This window comes from Triturus cristatus, chromosome 5_1, assembly GCF_964204655.1.
Source record: "Triturus cristatus chromosome 5_1, aTriCri1.1, whole genome shotgun sequence".
Lineage (NCBI taxonomy): Eukaryota > Metazoa > Chordata > Amphibia > Caudata > Salamandridae > Triturus > Triturus cristatus.
In genome coordinates, this window is record NC_140587.1 from 327,078,980 (window position 1) to 327,099,668 (window position 20,689).

The following is a 20,689-nucleotide window of genomic DNA, read 5'->3' on the forward strand; positions in this document are numbered from 1 at the left end:
CTTAGAGCTGGTCTAACACCTTAGGCCCATCCTACATTCTCGGTGTCCCTTTACCATATGTAGATGTCTGGTAATCAATCATCTGTCATTGCACCTAATTCACATTTCATTTAACCACAAAAGAATGGAACATAAAAGAAACCCATGCCCCAGACGAATCAGCGTTTCATAGGATTGGATATGCGTATTTTACAATGCATCCTAGTTGAAAACAATCTTTGACGAAGTGAAAGTGCAGCATTACCCCCTCACTTGACAGAGATACAGGTGATATCTTAGAGCTGGTCTAACACCTTAGGCCCATCCTACATTCTCGGTGTCCCTTTACCATATGTAGATGTCTGGTAATCAATCATCTGTCTCTATAGGCATAAACAGGTCATCCAACGCCTACGGAGACCGCTTGTCTGTTTTGGCCTGTAGTACTTGTGATATATTGTCCCATTCTGTAACACCTACTCCACCCCTCTTTCTTCTGCATTGCCCAGTGGACACCACTATTTTGGCCCTGGTCCACTTCAGTACATATGCTAACATTTCTTTTACATCTGGTGCCTCTCAGGCTTTTAATGTCTGAGTAATATTGCGTTCGGAGAGCCCCAGCGCAAGTTCCAGAAATCTGTAGTTTTGTTTCGCTGCTTTTGGCCTGTGTATCAAGCCCAATTTACCAGATGATATGTACTGCTGCACCATTTATCCTTACAGCTCATCCAGAATCATCACTACCTCAGCCCATAAATGTGCAGTTATCATACAGTTGCATACTGTCACAGCTGTCCACGTGCCCCGAACAGGTGCGGCCGAAAAACAGGAAATGTAAACAGAGACCAAGGCAGGGGAGGCGGTCTGGTCTTTCTGCGTCGGCCCGCTCTCCAAGAAGCCTGCACTTGTTTGTCAGGATTTCTGAGTGCAGCAGTAAAAAAACTGCATTCAGGAAGTCCCGCTTGCCCGTAATTGAATATTATATTAGGAACTTACCTATCTCCACGTAAGCTGTAATGTGGCGGGACCCAAAGCCCCCATGCACTTAAAAGGATGACACGGACACTGGAATCTAGTTGGTAGAAGTGGCCCAGTGCACATGCTCCCACTCCCTTTAATTAGCAGGTCACATGTCCTGTGACGCCTGTGTTGGATGGGTGTGGGGTGGAGTGTGAGCCAGCCCTCAGGGAGTGGCTGGTGCAAGGAAAGACTAGAACAGTGACCAGCAGGTCACTACATCCCTCCCAAACTTTATTCAAACTGGGACAACAAAGTCCAACCTGGGTAGACAATAAAACAACAAATTGAAAACTTCCACTGAGTCTATTCAGCTTCTTTCTGAACAGGACGATGGTATAACTGCATCTAGGATCACCAGTTCTGCTTGGCACAGTTCAGTGGTGCACTGCTGATCCAGTCCTCGCTGGACTCAAGGTGTAGAAGTTGACAACCAAAGTCTCTATATACACAGTCGACTGTGACGGTGCAGATGGAGTGATAGTGAATCTAGCAGATGTTACATTTTCACAAATGCGTCCTGGTAGTTGTTGAGTCTTCGCAGAGGCAGCAGTGCTTCTAGCTTCAGAATGCCCCTCTCACAGGTATTCCCCTCTCACGGGATGTCCCTGAGGTCCTCCTCATCAGGCTCCCACGGGACTGGGTGTACTTCGCATTGTCACTCCAACGCCATACTTTAGGCTCGTGATGGAGGGGCTACGAGTCCATCCTTCATGTCCCTCGCTCCGGGTAGAATTATTCCTGCCATCCAGACTCTGGTGCATCAGCATTGATAGGATGGTCTTTGGAAGCACCAGCTTACAACACAAGATCTTTATCTTCCTGGGACCTGCGGGGGAGCTGCTGTAGACTCATCTCTCGTGTCGGACCCGCTCTCACTGGCCGTCCCTGACCCCTTAAGCCCCTGGATCGCCACGGTCTGGTGTGGAGTGGTCGGATCCTCTTCTAGACCCCACATCCGAGCAGTCTCACAATCCAGTTTCCTGTGCGACCCCAAAGGTGGATGTCACAATTGGTCCAGCTTGCTCACATCTGCAGTCACCAGGTTTGCTTGTTGTTACCGAAAACGTCTGGACAGCTAGCCTCTCATGGTGTCACCGATGTTACCTAGGTACTGTGCTTCACTCCCGATGTTCTTGCACTCAGTCATCTTCTGTATCTTGTGGTGTGCCAGATTCCTAATCACACACTCCTCTCTTCTTTCTTTCATTTCTCCTATTTCTTTGGACTCCTTCTGTGGTGGCTTCATGCCACACGACTTCCTTTTCCTTATTCTTTCACTTCGCGATGCGGTCTGGTCCCATCTTGTCTTACTTGTCTGCCCTGACCAGGCCTCTCCATGTGACGCGCACTTCACACAGGTCTCCCTGGCCATGTCCTACCCCTAGGACATTGCTTTTTCTTCATTCAGTGTCCAGACTACTCGTCTTGACCTTCTACCTTTCCCGACCTCTCCTAGGTCTTCATCAGGTCAATCTTGTCTGACTTCTTGCAGGTCAATCTTCTCTGACTTCTTGCAGGTCATCTTCACTGACCTCTTACAGGTCACCTTCAATTCAATTCAAATGATCTTTATTCGGATTTAGTACATCCATAAAAGTGCATACAGATTAAAAACATAAAAACATATATAAAATTTTAAGAGCAAGATTTCCAGTTGGGTTTGAGCAGCATATATAACGTAAAGTGCATAGTACATAATAAGGATATACATAGTCTTTTTAAGAACAAGATTTCCAGTTGGGTTTGAGCAGCATATATAACGAGAGTGCATAATACATAATTAGGATATACGTGGTCAATTAGTATATGTTGTTGTAGATTCCACTTTATCCACTTCCATAATAATCATACAGATCCAAACACACATATAATTGATTCTATATACAATTTATATTAGAATGGTAAGGTATAATGTACATTCAGTGGCCATTATATGTGTTCCATGCTTGCCCTAGATCTTACACAGGCTTTTATAAAACAATTTACAGTATGTATAACCTCGTCTGTTGGCAACATTTGTAGGAATCTCAATGCCAGATTAAAGTCCCTTAAGTTATATTTACGGAAAATCGGCATTAAATATTGACGGGTATACAACTTGTAATGACCACAGAAGAAAAAGTAGTGCAACAAACTTTGTTTTCCACCCTCTGCACAAGAGCAATCCAGCTTTTCTAAACTTTTATTATAGCCAAGAGGGAAGCTTAGTAAATTGGCAATGCTTCCTTCCCGGAACCTAAATAAAAGGCTCCGGTTCCATCTTCCAATTGGGATTGACAGGTATCTACAAGGCTTGTTTAGATTATCATTGCCTGGATCAGTTAGTGGCAGATATTTGATAACAACAGGTTTTGCCAATTCAGATCTCCTTCGTTCCTCCTTATATAAATCAAACAATGCCCGTTTTACACCATTCTTGTGAGCGGGGGCAATGGTATTAGGGGAGCTGAACAACGACCCATGCCCCACACTCAACAGGTTATTGTTAACTGCATTTAACCAGGGTATAAGGTGAGATCTTTCATGTAATAAACAATCAGATATTATACTGCGTGTTAAGGATGCAGCTGGATTGGACCATATTTTTATCCAAAAAAGCGCGGGCCTTGACCTAATAAAGTCGGCAATATAAGGCAGCCTAAATTCGTTATGACAGATAAATGTGGGCGCACAGGGAACTCCCCCCAGTACCCTTCTACAAAATCTATTTTCCTCCAACTGGAGGGACGTGCTGTTACAATAACCACACACTTCTGCTCCATATGTCCCAGTTGGTTGGCATTGGGTACGATAAATTTTGAGCAGGGGGGAAATGACATCAGCCAGTTTGGGTTGTCGGAGAGATAAAATTGAATTGATCGATTTACCAATTTTATTTCTCGCATAGGCAGAATGTGGCTGCCATGATCCTGTATTAGAGAATAATAACCCTAGATAAGGGAAAGTGCTGGTGCATTTTAATATATTGTCCCCTGATTTAATCGTAGTAATATTATACTTTTTGGGTCCACAGTTCATAATGAAAGATTTTTTTAAATTGGTACTTAAGCCCAAGTCGGACATAAAAGCAACAAACCCAGTGATTAAAGTGCGTAAAGCATTCGGGGTACGCCCCATTAATACTGCGTCATCCGCATAAAGTAGGGTAGGAATGGGGGAACCATTTATAATTGGTACATCCTTAGTGTTCTTGCTCAAGGAGCAGCTCAACCCATTAATATATAAAATAAAAAGCAGTGGGGCGAGTACGCAGCCCTGTCTAACTCCTCTGCTAATAAAAATATCATCGGATAATTCACCATCGTTATTGATACGTACTCTACCCTTTAGATCCCTATGTAAATAAGAAAGAAAATATACCAGTGAGTCATCCAAACCATAATCAAGCAAAAGTGACCACAACCTAGAACGATTAACAAAATCAAATGCGGAACTCAGATCCATAAAACCTAAATAAAGCGGGGACTTTTTAACAATAGTATATTTGGCCATAATCAAATTCAAATTAAGGCATTGTTCGACAGTACCCACATGGCTTCTGAATCCCAATTGACTGCAGTGTAAAACATTATTGTCCTCAGCCCAGTTTCTTATCCTTTTAAAAATTACCCTTCCAAGAACTTTTAGGGTATTATCGATCAGTGAAATCGGGCGGTAGCAGGCAGGATCCGACCTGTCACCTTTTTTTGAATATCGGTACGATGACACTGTTCGACCAGGAAGCGGGAATTGAGCTGTCAGCCAAATTATTAAATAGGTTACATAATAAGGGGGCCCAAAAATTGATTTCAGATTTAATCTGGTCGCTAGAGAGACCATCCGGGCCTGGGGCTTTATTACTAGTGCTCTCAAATATAGCATCCTCGACCTCGGATATTGAAAAGTTCAATCGGTCAACGGTGTTGGGTAGGGGGACAATGTCTGGGGAAGTGGGTAATATAGCATAAATTTTAGAAAAGTGCTCTACCCACACCTCGCCAGTTATATTGCAATTGATTGGTTTGATGTTAGAACCAAAAGATCTGAGGGACTTGACTTCTCTCCAGAAACCTGTCGTGTCTTTTAATGAGGCGGAGCGCGTGAGAGATTCCCAGTGGTTAATCACTAGGGCCTCAGATCTAATACGTAACACAGATTTGTATTTTGATCTTAATTCTCTCACAAGTTGAGCGTCCCTAGGATTGATTTTTAAGGCCGCCCTCAGGTCCCTATTGGCCTTAGAGCAGGAGGAGTCAAACCAGCGAGGGCCGTGATCTATATTAGGCCTAGCTGGTTTAGAAGATTCTCTTTTAATAGCCCCACAAAGATTACCAAAAGCAGTGACCACATCGTCGCCTGAGCTAATGTGCGACAGACAGGTCTCTATAACCGTAGGGTATTTTTTAATTACTCTGGCTAAAATGTCTTTATTGTCCACCCCTTTCCATATTAATCTTAATCTATCAGTAGATAAAACCAGATTTTGTGCCCCCAACTCTGCACTCGGTGCAACCTTCGTGGTCTGTGGATTATCTAAGTATATTCTAAGCGGGTAGTGATCACTATATGCGGAACAGATGACTTCTGCTTTTAAAATTATGTCACACAATGAGGGACAGATAAATATATAATCTATCGTAGAAGCACAACCCTGGCCTATATATGTAGGTGTTAATATGTTGTTTACACTAGAACCAGCAATTTCCATTGCGTTTACTAAATCATGGGAGGCTAGATGGTTTTTCAACTCTTCACCATTTCTACATGGAGGACCATTGCGGTACATATGAGCATTAAAATCCCCTCCGATGCAAATACCATCAAAAAGCCCATACTTCTGCCCCTCCATAATTTCATCAATAAAATTAAACAATGACAAAAAATTGTCATTGGGACGAGTAACAAAATCATTATTATAAAAATTAATTATGCATAATTTCATCCTGTTGATGTACTTCATAGCCATAAAACATTTACCCGGAGTAGGGATCAATTTGGTTTGTACCCCGGATTTTATTTTAGTCCAGATAGATAAACCCCCACTGGGGCGTCCCATAGGTGAAGTAGAAGCCTTTAAATTATGACAACAAAAACCCTCCATTGTAGGTGTAGTTGTACACCAAGTCTCTTGTAGCATCAGTATGTCACAATTATTCTTAACCCATTCTAACCATTCTTTGATTTTCATTTTAGTATTACGTCCCGCTATGTTCCAACTTACAAAAGATAGTTCGGAATCCTGGGACAGTAGTCTTTGGTTCGTGGGTTTTTCTCTCTCTACAGTCCAAGGTGAGGGTTGTGGGACTTCTAGAGTTTCAGTGATCGATGCCAATGATAATTCGACTGGATTAGTCGATAAGGGTCAGTCTAACATGTCCAAATCTGACAAAGGTGCGAATCTGTTAAACATATTAAATGGGAATGAAGTTGACTGGAGTTGCAAAGGGGGTGACTGGAAATGCGTTGATGGTGGTTGAAATTGCATTAAGGGTGGCCGTGATTGCATTGTGGGTTGTCTGTAAAAGTAACTCAAAGGTAACATAGTTACAACCGTAGAAATTGCAGAGCAGTTACCATTCCTGTTAAGTAAAAGTCTTACAGTACCAGGGTTTTTGAAATTGAGGACGATACAGTCACCTTCCTTATCTTTAATTAAGGGGCCGACCCAAGACACCCTACGAGCCGATAAAATCTCTCTTGAGATATCGAATCCGACACCTTTGTGCTTAGTTAGCCAGTCTATACATTTGTTTTGCAGTTGCGCCCATGATTCCCCCTGTTCCTCCCTCAATGGTGGTACTCCTGCAAGAACTAGAACAAAGGGGCAAGCATCCGGTGGCAAATGTAAGGCAGGCCCTTGATGTTTAAAAGGCTTGCTTGTTCCTGCTTGCCCAGTACCTTTATTGTTAACAGCAATTGGTCTTGTAGCTGTTGTAGATTGGGTAGAACCGTTTTTGTGGTTACTGGCATTTTTATTAATACTAACAGAAGGGGCAATTTGTCTAGGTGCAGGCGTTGGGGTAGATTTGGGAGGTAAATTAGATTTTATCATGTTCTTCCCTCCATTAGCAGATCGGGGTTGAATTGTAGGTAGTACAGTTGAGTGGGCTGATATTCCAGGGTTACTCGTGCCACCGCCCGATAAAGTGGGAACTTCCTGTTTCTTTAGTGACAGAGAGTTGCTTACAGATTCAAGTTGTTTTCCAAGACGGTCAGCTCTGATATGATCCAAGATGACAGACCCCTTTCTTTTTGCTTCTTCGTTTCTAACCAGGTTATCTAATCTATCAAGTCTTTTAAAAACGTTATTAAACTGATTGATCATTTGCTTCTCTAGACGATTAAAAATAGTATCCACTATAGTTTCTATAAGGTTCCCATTCTGTTTCGAGAGATGATAATTATCTCCCATTAGTGTTGTTTGGGTCCATATAGTGTTAGAGGTCCCACTTGAGTCAGTAGTGGTGGCGGTAGGAATATCATCATCCGCGACCACAGGGTCTTTATCCGCAGCATGAACAATTTGTGCCCCAGTGAATTTTTGTTTATTCCACAGGCTCTGAGGCGTAGGCTGATTCTTGCTAGATGGAAGTTGTTTCCTTTTATTGGCACTGGGTTTGGTAATGCCCCTTTTACGTTTTTCCCCTCCCTGTTTATTGCTAGTGTCCGTAGATCCCAAGGTAATAACATCATCCTGGGAGGCAATTGTAATAGTGGGAGCAATTTCAGACAACAGGGATACGGGTGATGTTAGTACCAATACCGGTTTTGTAATTACAACAGCTGGTGATAATGGAATCCCAGGACTATTAGACAATGATGTCGGCTGAATAATATTGTTAGAGCAGCTCATAGACATTCTTCTTTCAGTGTCAGCTATTTCACTTGATACTAAGTTCAGTGCATTTTCAAGTAGGGACTCAAATGTAGCAGGGGGGAACGGGAAATCCTCCTGTGTGATACCGGTATTAACAATCTCCATGATAGGAGACAAATTAAACTCACCACGGGCAAGATAAGGATGTTAGAGAGGTGGCCCGCCCGACCACTGCAGACCACTGACGGCCACAGACGGTCCCGCCCTTGTCCCGGGCTTCTCCCGGCGCCGCCCGCGCGCGTCCCGCGACGCGGAGGGAGGGTCGCGCTTTTCTACGCCTCCTGGCGCGACGGTGGGCGGAAGTGCCCGGGTAGCGCTGAGGAGGCTGGGAAATGTAGTCCGGGGTCCCGCAATGCCGTGGATGACGAACGGCAGCAGCAAGGCTGACAGCGTGGATGTGAGTACACTGCCAGCAGGTCCCAGGTAGATGCTTTCTCTGCTTTCTCCGCCGCCTCCGCCGCCTCTCAACTCACTCACTGAGTCCCCCGCTCCACCGAGGGAGGGTCGCGCTTTTCTACGCCTCCTGGCACGACGGTGGGCGGAAGTGCCCGGGTAGCGCTGAGGAGGCTGGGAAATGTAGTCCGGGGTCCCGCAATGCCGTGGATGACGAACGGCAGCAGCAAGGCTGACAGCGTGGATGTAAGAGTACGCTGCCAGCAGGTCCCAGGTAGAGGCTTTCTCTGCTTTCTCCGCCGCCTCCGCCGCCTCTCAACTCACTCACTGAGTCCCCCCTTCTCTGACCTCTCGCTGGTCACCTCTGACCTCTTGCTGGTCACCTTCTCTGACCTCTCGCCGGTCACCTTCTCAGACCTCTCGCTGGTCGCCTTCTCTGACCTCTCGCCAGTCGCCTTCTCTGACCTCTCCTTGGTCATCTACACATGCCCTCTCGCAGGTCATTTTTGCTGACGTCTCGCAGGTCATCTTTGCTGACCTCTCGCAGATCATCTTTGCTGACCTCTCGCAGGTCATCTTTGCTGATCTCTCGCAGGTCATCTTTGCTGACCTCTCGCTGGTCATCTTTACTGACCTCTCGCTGGTCATCTTCGCTGACCTCTTGCAGGTCATCTTCTCTTGAGGACGCTCTCCGGGTGCCTCAATACCATGCATATGTGGCTCTCTCTTTGCAGCCTCCACTCGGGCTGACTTCACAGGATTTGTCCCTCCTTGTGACCACCTAGGCCCTCTTCCTGGCAGGGTGCTCCCTCTCCGACTTGAGACCGGACAATCATCCTCTCTGTGTCTGTCTTCGACGGGCTTCCGACTATGCGCCCTTTGTTCATCACTTGAGGGTACTCCTACTTCTGGTGCTTTGCGCACCTGGTTCTTCCTCATGCGGTGCCGTCCTTACATCACTGGACACACTTGCTGCACACTTTTTCAGTCTTGCATGGACTTGCTGCCTGGGGCTGTTGCCCTGTACACCGCATGCCATCCTGGTGCATTAACCACCTGTGTCCTTAGTCCTGCAGTGACCACCCATGGCAAGTAGGCGTCACTGCAAATCACCTCACAAGCCCTGGCAGCCTTTGTCCTCAAGGTTCCCTTCTTGCCAGCATCCTTCTTACTTTAAATGGGGGTCACAGCAGCCGTTCCTTTGCTGCAGTCCACTTCTCTCACGTGGGCAGCCTTGCCTATTCTCCTTGCCAGTTCATACCACCTTTGTGCTCCCACCTCTGCAGTACTGGGAACCCTTCTGCTCCTTGGTGTGCACATTTCCTCTCTGTAGACACTGCTGTGCTGCAGCTGCTTCCAGTGCAAGACACTGCTATTCTTTCTCAGTCAGTAATTACTGGCCCCCCCAGCAGCCTTCCATGTGCTGCGGGCCATTCTTCTGCGCACCAATTGTCCTTTTGTTTTCCACTGGTGCGATACCGCAAACTGGCCAGTAGATGGCACTGCCGTTCTTTGCATTGCGGTCAGCGACCTCACTTTTCATTAATACGGCTTCCTTTGATGCCGCTTGTCACTGCGAACACATGGGCGCTGCCTTTTATTGGCTCTGCAGCCTTGTCCTGGTTTCGTGCACTCTTTCACCTTGTTGGGCCTTCACTCATCATGGGTTTCTAATCCCCCTGTTGCCAGCTCCTTGCAGCATGGGCACCACCAGGCCTCTCCCTCGCCGGTCGCATTCATTACCGCCCAAGAGCAGGGCCCATCCAGGGCTGCTTCCTCAGTCCTGTAGGCCACGTGTCCACCACAGCCACGGCCAGGGTACGATCGCCGACGGGCACAACTTGACTCCACACGGCGGGAGACCTCCTAGAGTACAGCAACACTTCCTCCCCAGCAGGGTAATGTTATTTTTATTTGGGCCGTTCGGGAGGGCACAACAGGAATCTGCAGTGTCTCCAGTGTCTCTGGTAAGGCACTACTTCCCCCTTCTTGGCTTCTCTGATGTTTCTTTCTGAGCGGCCGCGGGCTGCACACTGTCTTACTTGCTCCACCCCTCTGCAGCAGCCTCTCTCACCTCACAGGCTGCGTGGGGGCTAGAGCTGCCGATGGAGACTCTGGTGCCCTGCCTCAACTCAGACAGCAGGGGGGAGTGGGCAGCTGCTCCACTCTTTTTCTCCTTTCATCAGGCTCTCTTCGCGGCCCGACTCACCGCTCCCCTCAATTAGAGCTCACCTTCTGCCCGATGGCTGATCGGGCCTTACTCCTCCTTGCACCACTGGATGCAGCAGTCTGGCTCCACTTGCACCCAGTTGGGGCCTCTGCAGGCCGTTGGCAGGTGTCACGCCACTGGCTCCCTCACTCGCCACACGATTCCCTCAATGGTCGGGTAACGTCACGCACTGCTTCTCGTTCTGGTGCGGGTCAGCTCCCGATCACCTCCTTCACCTCATGGACTCATCATATGCTCTGCGAGCAATCAGATGCTTCCTACACCCACTGGCAGGGGGTACCTTCAACATGGAATACACTCTCCCCCTCTACCACCATCAAGACAACTGCGCACGTGGGTCCACTCGCTTGTCGCTAATGTAATGTGGTAGGGCCCTAGGCCCCCAAGCACTTAGAAGGATGACACGGACACTGGAATCTAGTTGGTAGAACTGTCCCAGGGCACGTGCACCCGGCCTCTTTTATTAGCAGGGTCACATGTCCTGGGACGCCTGTGTTGGATGGGTGTGGGGTGGAGTGTGAGCCAGCCCTCGGGGAGTGACTGGTACAAGGAAAGACTAGAACAGTGACAAGCAGGTCACTACAGTCAGCCACGTTTTTACTTTCCTTTTGCAACCACTGCTATGGGTTTTTGGGCATTTGTTACATTTCTGATTCCAGTGTTGCTGGATTCCTGGCATTTTAGCTTCTGCTTTTCTCCATATTCATGAGGAGACATGCTGAGCCAAAGGGACATGAAAAAGTTTTACCGACGGCTGACTGCCTTAATGAGTTGGTACAATGCATACTTACTAAATCTTGTGGATATATACTTATGTCCAATACTGCGGCTGCAAAAACCCTATGGGTGGTAATCTTCTTACAATGCAAAATAAGGAAAAGACTATTATCTGATATTTACCCCACTGTGATTGAAAGTGAAAGACATTGTTTCTAAAGGCTTTATTTGGCATCCCCTGGGACAGTGCTCTATCTTTTCTCATATGGATTTTTGTTTGAATTTTTTCTTTCTTTGTGAGTCATTGATGGAATGATGTAATTCCACCTATGTATGGTCAGCCTTTGACCATTTTTTTTTATTGTTAAGGTAACTACTGGGTGCTATACATACTAGTACTTGTGTGGGTCCTTCCCTACTCTGTTTTTCTTTACTGTTTTATTCCTTAAGGAATTGCACATTATTTACTGGGTTTTAGCTGCTAGGTTCTAGAGGGAAAGTGGGAGGTGTTAGGTAAGAAAAATACACCTACCATCACCAATACCCTGAAGTAATCTACAGTACAGAGAACCATTGCACCTACCTTGAAGGAACCTTAGGACACCATCTTTTCTTTTTTTGTCCTCCACTTTCCCTTTCCTCCGTAGTGCTGTGCTCGCCTGGAGTAGATCATTCCCAAGTGGTTGTCGGGCTCAGGTGATGTAGGGAATCCGCTTCTGGCATTTACGTCTTGCAGGATTGCACAGCCACAAGCAGAACCGGGTGTGTCCAAATGTTACACATACCATGTGGGGAAAGTCTGCCCGAGGTGCCTGACAACAAGGACAGAGGTCTGCAGAGCCATGGTGCATCTGTGCTATTTTTCTAGGTGTTAAAGACACCAGCTGTAAATAATTGAGTTGTGTAAATTTAAGCCTTGGGTTTCCTGTGGCCATCTCGGTATATTGCAGTGCCTTTTCCCTTTCCTTATCCATAAGATCTTTCCATAATACCCCTTCCTATTAGGTTCTAACTACGTCTAAGTAAGCATAGAAGATAGGGAATCTGGTATCATAAAAACACAGCTTTCCACACAGCCTGATGTGTACCTACCATTTGTATGGTGTCACTCATGGCTAGACGTTACCCTCCACTCGTGTGTGTCTAATCGCATTAAGCAGCGGATTGTGAGTGAGAAAATAACCCCCACCCAACTCCCAGGAGTCGCTTGATTGTCATATACATGAAGGGTCCATTTGAATACAAGTCTCACGCCACTATTATGTCATCCTCAGTCTACTGTGTGCTGTAATTGTGTGACTTAGTAAAGTGTTCTGAACTTTGGGAGACACCAGAGAGGAATCTTGGGTGTGTACACCTGCGGGCACCTCAAATGCTTCAATACCTGATGCCAGCATGGTCTGGCAATCCTGAGGACTCGCAGGATCCAACAAGGAGGGGATTCTCCTGAAGACTGCCTCATACATTGTCATGGGGTAAAGTACTGCAACCAGTTCTAACCATTCAGCATCTGAAGCCACTGACAGCCATCACATGGGCCATTGTCATTGAGAACCCAAATAGCAGGACTAGTAATTTGGGACCCCGAATTCTCCCTTAGATAAAGGTCTTAGAATTCTACGCAAAGATGCTCTTCTTCTCCTCGACCCATATCATCAGGGTTAGTGGGCCCTAATATCGGTAAAAAGCTTCCTTGCAGCAATAGTTAGTCGTTCAAAGAAAAATACAGCAAGCGGGAAAGGAGCAGAATCTTCACTACTGCTATGTGTCCTATTGGAGAGAGGGAAGGTTACACCAGAAGGCTTGCAACTGCTTTGCCCCCATCAGTACCCAACCAACATTACTGGATCTCAAGCATACCATGTCATGATCTACTTTAACACTAACGTATGGAAACTTGTTAGCTTCCCAGACCAAGGGAATTCTGTGTTATCAGCCATTTAGGATGGGCTGTCAATGTTGGGGGGATGAGACAAGACTTGTTTTAATTGATCTGGAGCCCCACAATACACACCAAAAATCTCTACTGGCATATAAAAGAGTGTGCAACATTTTCTCGTACCACAGTGTACAGAAGTTCTAATTGGTGTAGTTTCCATTTGATGGACAGAAAAGAACTCCTTTGCCTCTCGATCTCCACTGTAATCTGGTTAAATGTGCAAATCAACTTGTCTCTGAGGTACCTTTCATGTCTAAAATTTCTTGTGCAATTTGGCTAAACTTGGCAGAGTGTTACTCTAATTTCGCTTCCAAAGCTTGAAAAGACTTTGCATCTCTGTTGTCCGGTTTCAAGGTGGCCATGTCATGGTCCTGGACAGCACAGTGCATCTTGTCTTGGGATTCATCATCACACTGTGACTAAGTTCACTTTAGAGGCATTTAATAGCTCTGTGAGCAGGGGCTTAGGAGTTACTAAATTTCTGGGGAAACAGGGACAAGCTTGTGGACTTTCCAGTGACCCTATGCAAATCGCCCATTGTGTGAGACCATACACCTGTTAAACGTATACAGTCGCATAGTTATGAAGAGAAATATTGAGAAAGGCAGGCATGTAGTCACAGTTTGCAAGTATGCTTTATTGTTATTTACATTCACAAAGTCATTAGACCAAATAGGAAAAAAGTATGTATATAAATCTTGCATCTTCAGGCACCAAGCAAACGAAGGTAGACTGAAAAAAGGAAGAATAAACTAAATACTCATAGCGACATTCCTACATCTCAAAATGCAATTGTACTAATTAGAAATTATTTTTCTTGCTGCAGGAATCTATAATAAAATTATGAACTTAATTTTGAAACGCCAAATAATTTCTTGCGCCGTTCAGTGCGGAGGACAAATTCTTTCGCTATTGTCTGTATGTCAACTTAGTCCATCATCTCTTTATGTATGTTGCATATAGCAACATGATTCAGTCTTTTCTGAGACATAGTTGATCTTAACCAAGTTTTCAGTCGGTGGAGACCACTGAAACGTCTCTTAGCCTCACAAAAAGATACTGGTATAACTAAAAGAATCTGTAGTAGCTTCTCAACCTGTGAAAAGAAAGCTCCCTCTCTTGGAAGCATTTCTTGGAGTATGTCTGCCAGTTCCGGGACTGAAGAGTACTTGAACATACTTGATAACATAGTCAATTGAGCAGAGAGCATCAAAGGGTCAGTTTCTTTGTACTGAGCAAGAGAGTCAATGCCATTGCCTGTTAAAAGCACCTGTTCAAGTTGTTCATATGTTTGGATGCCTTCCTGATCAAAACGCTGAGTGAGATGAAGAGACACAGTATCTAAAAGTTCAAAATACCGAGGGCGATAGTGGTCCCTAATGGTTGCAGGATGAAAGGTTTCTGCTGCTCCATCATCTATCCGTTTAGGGATTCGGCGCAGTCGTGGCACTTCATTGGCATTTAGATGGTACTTAGCATTCATGTGGTTATTGGCATTGAGCAGACTGTCAAACGACTCATCACCACGGAGCTTTAGTACTGCACTTTTTGCAACATTAACAGCAGCTAGTAGCCCTGATATAGTTTGCTGGCGTCCTTGCAAGGCAATAGTCAAACATTCCAGAAGATGCAGTACTTGGAGAGCAATCTGAAGTCCTGGGACAGTTGTTTCTCTCAGAAACTGTGCTAGCATACCACTGGACTTGGATGTTGATAATTGTTCTAGGGTTTCCAGAACAGGTTCATAATTATCCATGATCTTTTTACAGCTTTTACAGGTCCAGCTTGTTCGATACAGAGGTTTTATTTTTAACACATTTGCAGGGCCTTCTACACTGTGTTGGACGATGTCTGAGAATATTGTACTGCATGACATAGATTGCCCAAACAGATTACCAAGTTCTTGGACATAAAGTAGTACATCTTCCATTATGGAACATTTATGTGCTGCAGCCTGCATCACCAGATTTGTACAATGTGCTCCACAATGGACATAAAGAGCAAGTGGTTGTTCTTGGCGTATTAATGCTTGTGCACCATGGTATTTCCCTGCCATATTTGCTGCACCATCATATGTTTGTGCTCTCAACTTTTACAGAGAAAGACCATGACGGCATAAAACATCTTTGACAATTGTAGCATTTGCAGTACCAGTGGTATTATCAGCCTGATACAGTCCAATAAAATACTCATGAGGATACAGATCTTGGTCAGTGTAGCGAATACAAAAGCTTTCTTGTTCCTAACCAGATATATCCTGTGTGCCATCAACGATTACTGCGTGTAGATTATCACCAATATTTTTACGGATTTGATGCAAAATTGCATGGGACAATAACTGAAAAACTTCATTTTGGATGTCTTGGCTGAGATATTCTGCTTAATGTGCTGTAATCCACTCTTTTAAAGAAGGTACATCCTCCGTTTGTGCACTAAGACATTGACAGAAATTCCCATTGCTGTCTTCATGAACTCGGAGTGCAAGATCTTGTTTTGCCGGAAGAGCTATGGTATGAATGGTTTTGTTAAGATAAAGCCAGGCTTCTTTCTGTTGGTGGACTTGCTGTGATAACTGTTGATTGATTGACCTCCTCTATACTGTACTAGTTGACTCAGTGCATATCAATGAGCATAACTGTTCCGGTGCTTTTTTAACCTTTCTATTGCCTTCTTCCAGTTGGTGTAACTGGTGCTGCAAAGTGCTTCCTATGTGTTCTTGGAAAGCTCAATTAATTTCAGTGACTTAGCCTTTGCCCAGTGAAAACATTGAACTACTGCCACTCTACCGCTGTAATGCAGCCAGGAGAAATCCCGGAATCATCTTCCTTGAAAATGCAGGATGCGCTTTTTCTTCAATTGTGACTGTGTTACAATGATTTGAATGGGCAATGTGCTCTTGTGTGGTTGGTTTGGTGCCACTGTGCTTGCAAGTGTTTCCTCTGTATCCTGAAGGCAGTGACAACTTCACAAAATGTTCCTGGCACCGGGGTGCACCATGCAATCACTTGATATTTCTAAATCTGTGGCCCCCACTCCATATTGAATTGCAGACTGCAGTTCCGACATATCATCACAATGAATCAGGCTAATTTCTGAGTTGTCTGAATATAGGCTCACTTCACTTGGCTGTTTCTTTGCAAAGAATTTCTGGGTGTCCATTCTAAGAAAAAAGGAACAAATACGTTTGTAGCAGTTGCAATTTGCGAACATACAGAATATTAAACTGCAGTTTAAAAGTTGCAAACAGTCTTTTGTGTGTACTCTCCCATGTAATCAGCACAGGGAGTCTTAGGGGCAAAACCTGCCTCCAGTATAAGAATACTCTTCCAATGTCGTGTTACAGTGAGAGGAAGTGATGCATGTGAAAAGGCTTCCTAGAAGGTCTGTCCAGCTGCTTTATAACACCATTAGGGTTCCACAGCAAGAAGAGCATTCTAGTGGGCATCTTACCTGACTAAAGTGTTTCAGCAATACATAAGAAACTGCAGTATATATTTTATGGTGGCAAAGGAACCTACCTGAAAAATCATTTTACCTGAAGATGACAGGCAATGTGGCCAAGCAGGTTTCCAAAAACGAAGTATTGTTGTACTTGTAGCAAAAGGGAATCTGTTGGGGGAAAAATAATACATTGAAAGGCTTTTGATCTTTTGGTCTGAGTAATACAAGTACTGTACTACAGAATTGTTCAGTACATAGCATAGAAAGAGAAAAGGCACAAATGATGTGATGCTGAGAAAGGGAGTGCATTATCACAATTTGACAAAATGTATCCAAACAGATTGGCCAAGAGATCATTATTTTTTTACTCTAGACACAATACTATAGTACGCTTACTTTTTAGCAGTAGTAGTGGCAGCTGCAGCCCTCTTTTGCGATTTTCTTGATCCACTCACTGGCTGTAAGTTGCTGGTTGGACTGACTATTGGATTCCAATGTCTGGTGGTGCTGCATTGCCTTCTGCTCAGGGACTCTGGAGACTTACCACCAGGTAATGGTTCTTGTAAGCCGGAGCTCAGTTTGCAGACTTGAAGTTGGAAGAGGTGCTGGCTACTCAGATGCGGTACTAAGATGGTCCTGCTCAGTTGCTAAATGGTGACACAAGTACATAGAAATAAAACTGAGAGAAAATCTTCATTAGCAGTACCCTGAGCCAAGCTACCATCAGGTGTGAAACTCCACATAATTTTATGGGCAATAGAGAATTGTGAAACACAGAAGTAGGAGAGTGAGTGTGTGTGAGATGCATGAAGGCTCAAACATGGTGTAGGGAACCTCTAGCCTCTATTCCACCATTACTCTGCCAGAGCCTTGCTCCCAAAATATGTAAGGCAGTGAGTACCAAATTGCCAGTTCTTGGACTTAAAAATCAAATAAAAAATTGTGCAAATATTGTGTTAATTTTTTGTATGATAGGTGGAACCCCTGCTGGTGGAAATTTTACACATTGAAGAAACACCGCTTTAAAGAACACTACTTCACAAAGCATTATTAGCCAAGAAACCAGCTACCTCTACCACCACTGGTTGACTTTCAGCTGCACTTTGTAAGGCAGGATTTCAAAGTCCATGTCTATAGTAGAAAACGTAAAACTACAAGTATCAAAGTGCAAAGGGCTGCTGTCTAAAGAGCAACGACTGGCTGATGACCTCATCTATGATTCTTGTCCACTTGGAGCTTTACAATTTAAAGTCACTATGCTGAAAATCTAATTTGTACATTCTTCAAAAGCATTGTTTTTCCTTGAAATCCCACTTGAGTGTCTGTAATTCAAGAGGACCCACAGCTGTCACATACAAACACAAAGAGACAGCTCAGAGGGCATGTGGTGCTAAAGCACTTGGCACACTTTTTATCATGAAGATGCCCTAGCAGGCCTGGGATTTCTATAGATGGACGGGCACCAACTGGTGCATTGGGGTCATGAGGGCTACTCACATTTCAAATGGTGGTGCAATACTGTGAGTAAATCTCTTGCACTTTTTGTGAATCACAAACACAAGCATAAGAGACCTAAGTGGGAAAATCAAGTTTTAAATTGGGAACATTGTCAGGCCATTATAGTTCAGACTTGATAATGGGGCAACTCGGTTTACACTTGGCACGCCTGCAAAAAGGGCCCTCATATTTATCTCCGGGTTCAGAGTGGTTCTACCTGAATAAATGTGGCTTAGCATTAATGTTACCAGAGTGTTCCATAATATCATTAGAAACACAGTGGTCAAGTCATGGGTCTTCCCTTTTCCTGACATTGCTCTCAGGTATATTAGTCCACTTGGTTAAGCTGATGTAATGCAAGTCTACATATCCCAGGATGCATTATTGTACTTAAGGAAAGTCAGGGACTACAAAATAGCGTTTTTCCTGATATAGTGTCATCTGGTACCTTTATTAGGCTTCATTAGTAAAGTGGCAAGGCACAGGGAAAGTGTCTTATGCAGCCCGCAATTCCTAATTTCACGCCCCAGCTCCCACCTGAGCCAACTGTGATCTACGACTGCCGCGCTTAACCCCACAGTCAGACTCTGATAATACTCCAGTTTGTGGAGCCTCAACTTTCAAAACATAATAAGCTGGAAGCAGTGATCAGAGTGAGAACTGTGGGTGGAGAATCAGAGGGCCAGAATAACCTGAGGATTGGATTAATCGGCGGAGTCAAAGGTGTGGCCAGAAAGAGCAAAACGCCCCTATTTTTAGTATTTGTTTGGCATTTCACTGAGCAGTTACAAACTACTACACTATCTAATTCAACCTATAGAAACACATGCTTAATTAGGATTTAATAAGAGTTATTGACATTAAAATACATTCACAAAGTGGGATATGTTCCCAATAACAGAATGTGCCAAATACGCTTAAAAGTGGAATCACAAGCCATTTGTCTCCGAGCCATGCAGTTTCTGTCATCAGTACTTCTCCCTTTTCAGCAGTTCAAATATGAATAGCAAAATGTCCTAGTTTGCAAATGTTTTGCACATAATTATGGCTGCACCAAATTTGCCACATTATTCATCATCTGCTGCATAATCTGACGATTTTAACTAAAAAGGGGTTTGTAGCTCACATGGATCAAAAATTACTAATAAAATGTGACTTATGTTGCTGCAAAGTGGAGGGCCCTTTGCAAAGGTTGACTGGTCACCTTCCTCACTGCTGCATTTGTATGTTACACAGGTACTAATGAGGCAAAATCTTTGCAGAGACTGTAGGTATGTGTTAAAATGTCAAAATAACAAAGTATCATAAGATGTATCGCATTACACTTCAGCCTTTATTTCGCTGCACAATTTAGTCAACACTGCAACATAATTTTGTCCTCCATTTCTGCATAATTCCAGTGGCTGTAAAACAGGCAGCACATGTTAAAAGTGCTGGTGCATGAAGCTGGGAGACCTTGAAGTTTGCGAACTTAGTTTGGTGTGCATGCAATTCCTGCATTGCCGATCCCTGGTGAGTTGCACTACTACTGCTAAAACAAGGCCAATGAAGGTACCAATGGGTGAGGTGGGCTGCCTCAAGGGTCTTGTGACCTCAGTGACAGAGTTACTGTCGTTCTAGGGTGCGCTGCTTTGTAGGCTTGACCGCAAGACTGGAGGTGAACTTCAGTATGGATTGTGGTGGACAGGCCTTCAATCAACCACACTTGCCACCGCTAGGGTCCAGCTGTTGGTGCTGACACCAGGGGCCGCATTATAGATGCCCTCCTTCCTCTTTATTGTCCCGGGGCACCTTTTAAAATGTGCGCCCAGCACAATCAAGGAAATGTGCCACATTATGATGAATGCACTGCCCTCAGGACAGCGGCGAACTGTATTCATGTGAAAACCAGAGTGGCTGCTTTACAGATGCTATGTGTTTTCACAGTGCAGGCAGCAACCTGCCTGCACTTTTAAAGAGGATGTCTATAGGACCCCCTTGCCTCCCTAAAGAGTGATGCTTTCAGGAGGCGCACTCACAGTGCGCCACTTTTTAGGTACGTCTCCTGAGAGCTTCTTTGCCTCTGCACCCACTTCTGTAATACAGTGCGGGCACAGAGGCAAAGGAATCCCCTCATTTGCATGGGACAACGTCCCAATGGAAATGAGGGAACGCTCTCTGGAGGTAGCGCTGGCGCTTTAACTGCTCCAGCGCTATTGGTATTACAGAAGGGGCCGCACAAGTGTCTGCTGCCCCTTCTGTAATACTAAAGTGTCCCATGGGCATGAAATGTGGGCGCGAACGCCCGTTGCACCCCCGGGGCACTTTCTGTAATACGGCCACTGGGCTTCTAAGGTCTATTGGGGCCTCCTAAGGTGTAGCACGGGAATTTGCTAACTCAGGAGAGTGGACTGGTCATGAAGGCTGAACCTGGTTCCCCAGTTCCAAATTTGACAGCTCTAGCCAGAGTGCCACATCCTCTCTCCACTGAACACCATACTGCCCCATTGAGAGAAACTCGCACTGCCTTCAACTACAACCCATTTGTGCCCCACTATAAACACCTGGATGTGACTCAATTCAAATAATGCACTAGACAAGAGTAATATGCTGCCTGAAAAAACAAAGTAACAAC